This window comes from Camellia sinensis, chromosome 12 (genome assembly GCF_055761805.1).
Source record: "Camellia sinensis isolate YWXY chromosome 12, ASM5576180v1, whole genome shotgun sequence".
In the NCBI taxonomy this organism is placed as follows: domain Eukaryota; kingdom Viridiplantae; phylum Streptophyta; class Magnoliopsida; order Ericales; family Theaceae; genus Camellia; species Camellia sinensis.
The window spans coordinates 125,572,055-125,575,374 of NC_138972.1; positions in this window are offsets into that span (position 1 = coordinate 125,572,055).

Genomic DNA, 3,320 nt, shown 5'->3' on the forward strand with positions numbered 1-3,320 from the left:
TGTACGCGCTATGCCAACCCATATCACCTCAAAACATCAAGGGAGAGGCATAATCGGATCCACGACCATCAATCACGTATCCTGATGCATGACGGCCAAAGATCCAACTTGTGCAAATCAATATGAAAATGAATGCAGAAATAAAGTAAGTAAAGCCTAGAACTCTATCATGAATCATCAAGAGCTTCGGCGACCGAGAATTGAGACACGTTCCATCACTCGGAGTATAAAACGTCCCTCGTTCCTGGTGCTCGGATTAACACTTAGTCCAAGCAATGCAACACATAAGCATGACAAACATGCAGTATGACTTAAGTGTGCAAACATGCAACTAACTCAAGCATGCAACAAGCATATAAGCATGATGTGAGGTGACAACCTATGACAAAATGCAATATGAACATGCGAACATGCAAGGCATGTAAAGCTAAACAAGTATGCAACAACATATGAAATGAAACAAGCATGCGACAACATGGTAAGATGGGCTTACACTAAAGATGGACAGCTCTCAAATGGGTCCAAATCAGTAGCCAAAAGTGATGAATTGATGGCATGAAAGCATGAAATGGCAAGACAAACATGCATGCCAAATGGCTCAAGTATTAAGGCATAAAGAGGATAACTCTTAAGCACATTTAAGGAGCAACAAACATGGATGTATAATAATGAGATAAGCTCTGAAATACATGTAAAGTGATGCCAAATCAACTCAACAATGCAAGCATAGCATGTCATGATGCTCAAAGCTCAAAGTAAGCAAGGGGACTTAAGCCATAGCCATACAAGGCAAGCCCTAAAGAGCCAAGGGGACCTAAAACAGTCCTAGAGTAGGTCTAAACATGACCAAAGCTAAGCTCAAAGCTAGCCAACATAGGCTAGAACACAAAACCAAAAAAAAAAAACATGGAGCATGCAAGGCTTTAAAGAGGCAATGCACTACACCTATTGGAACCAATCATGGCAACACTTGGAGAACATAAAACAGAGTTACATCATGGTATAATAAGACCCAAAATGCATTGAAATGATGAGCCAAAGGCTTAGGCTAAGTGGCATGCATAAAAGCTCATTCTTGAGGCATAAAGCACAAACTCTATAAAGCATTCAAAGCATGTCAAATGCAAGTGTATGACAACATTTCATGGACTGAAATAACATGTGAAATGAGGGCAAGGCATGCAAACATCACATGTATGGCATGGTAGGGGCCTCAAAACCCAAGACTAGCCTAGGCATTTACACAATAGCTATACAAAGCATGAGTGATATGGCCATGGCAGCCGAAAACAGTCCTAGGACAGCTCAAAATAAGCATAAAATCATGTTAGAAGAAAGCCAAAATATGCTAGTACGATGAGTCAAAACATCATGCACAAAGGGCTAGTAAACAAGATTTGTTCTACGCCTATATGGAGCATGCAAAGGATGATCAAACCAACTATGGATAGGGTCATGACATACCAAATGATGACCAAATACATGCTGAAATGTAAACCAAACAAGCTAACATGACATGGCAAAGCATGGAGCATATGAAGCTAGTTTAGGAGATTTACACTACAAGTGTATCATGCAAGCATGGAGTGACAAAACCGACCCAAAACAGATTCATGGCATGGTAAAACATCACCAAAAACCTACTGAAATGGACTCAACACAAGCAAAGCACACATGTTACTTTGATGAGCAATGAATGGAGTTACACTACACATATAAGATGCATGCAAAATATGGCCAAGCCAACCATGGACAGGGCCAAGGCAGGTCCTAGAAGTCACAAAAATAGGCCTGAACCAAGCCTCAAAAATGCATAGAAGGATGGTCCTTTGGAAGGCAAAAAATGCAAGCAAAGAGGAACCAAAAGAGAGGGGGCCACCCCCTCTGATTAAAGACCTGAAAACTACACCTTTACCACTGAAAATCCACTGGATTTCAGTGGTAGGAAGGCCAAACCAAGGCTAGCTCGGAGGCCTCAAGGAATGGCTTAAAACAAAGCCAAACAAAGCATGCAAGGGGGCTACACACCCCTAACAACAAAATGACCTTAAGCAAACTTCAAAAGCACTTAAATAAAATACTTTTTTCAGTTATAAGAAAAGCCCAAATCAATATGCAATGAGGGCTAAAGTGAGGTACAAGAAGGTGCAAAAATGGGAAAAATACTCACCCTTGAAGACCCTCTTCGAAACCAGCAACTTCAGGGGGTGGAAACCAATTTTCAGAGCTCAAGAATCCCTCCCAAGAAGCTTAGTCCAATGGTGGTGGTGTATCTCTATGTGTTGTAGTGTAAAAGTGCGAGGAAATTCAATTTCTAAGCACAAAATACAAACAATATAGAGAGAAAGAGAGGTTTTTCTCTTCAAAATGGCTGAACCCCTGGCAAAGAGGGAGGCCTCTTGCTTATATAGAGGAATGCAAAGCCAAAGCTTCTTCAAGAAGCTTTGCAAGGGCTTCATCCCTCTATACATGTGCATGGAGGGGAGCAAAAAAAAATCCAGCTGGCTCAAAAGATCTGGAGGAAAACCAGTTGAGACAGGGGGGTGCCGGCCATCATCAATGGCCGGCAGTGGCTCACTGATGGCCGGCAGGGCATCATCAGTGGCCGGCCGGCACAAGGCAATGGCCGGCAGTGAACCAAAAGGTCCACTAAGAGAGGACCTAGCCAAGGTCCAAGAAAGGGGCAGAAAGGATACAAGGTCCGGGAAGCTCGAACCGGTGACATTTCGCCGCGACAGTCGAGTACTCAGCGAGCAATCGAACTAGTTGTTGGGTGTACCTACAAGCATAACCAAGTCTTGAGGATGGTCAAAAATGGGTTGTCTACAGGGGGAGGTACTACACCAATTCCACCTAACACAAATTCAGGCAATCCAGGTGGATGGAAAACAACTTGTTTTGTTACACAGTCTATGGTAATATGATATTTTGTTAACCAGTCTATTCCCAATGTCATATCAAAATGATCAATATTCAATGGCAGTAAATCAATATACAAATGCGCATATCCAACAATAATCTCACATGCACGGTACATATAAGCACAAGTCATGGATCCCCCAACAGGTGAAGATATAGCTAACAGATAATTCATGGGTTCCAATGGTCTATTCAATTTCCGTGAAAAAGCATGCGAGACATATGAATGTGTAGACCCCAAATCAATCAGAACATAAGCATTTTGAGCATAAATTGAGAGTATACCTGACACAACGGTCTCGGTATTCTGCACATCTCCCGGTACGAGTGCAAACACTTGACTTTGCCTCATAGGCTCTTTTCCGGTAGCTTTGGGATTAGGTTTTGGTGCAACAGTTGAT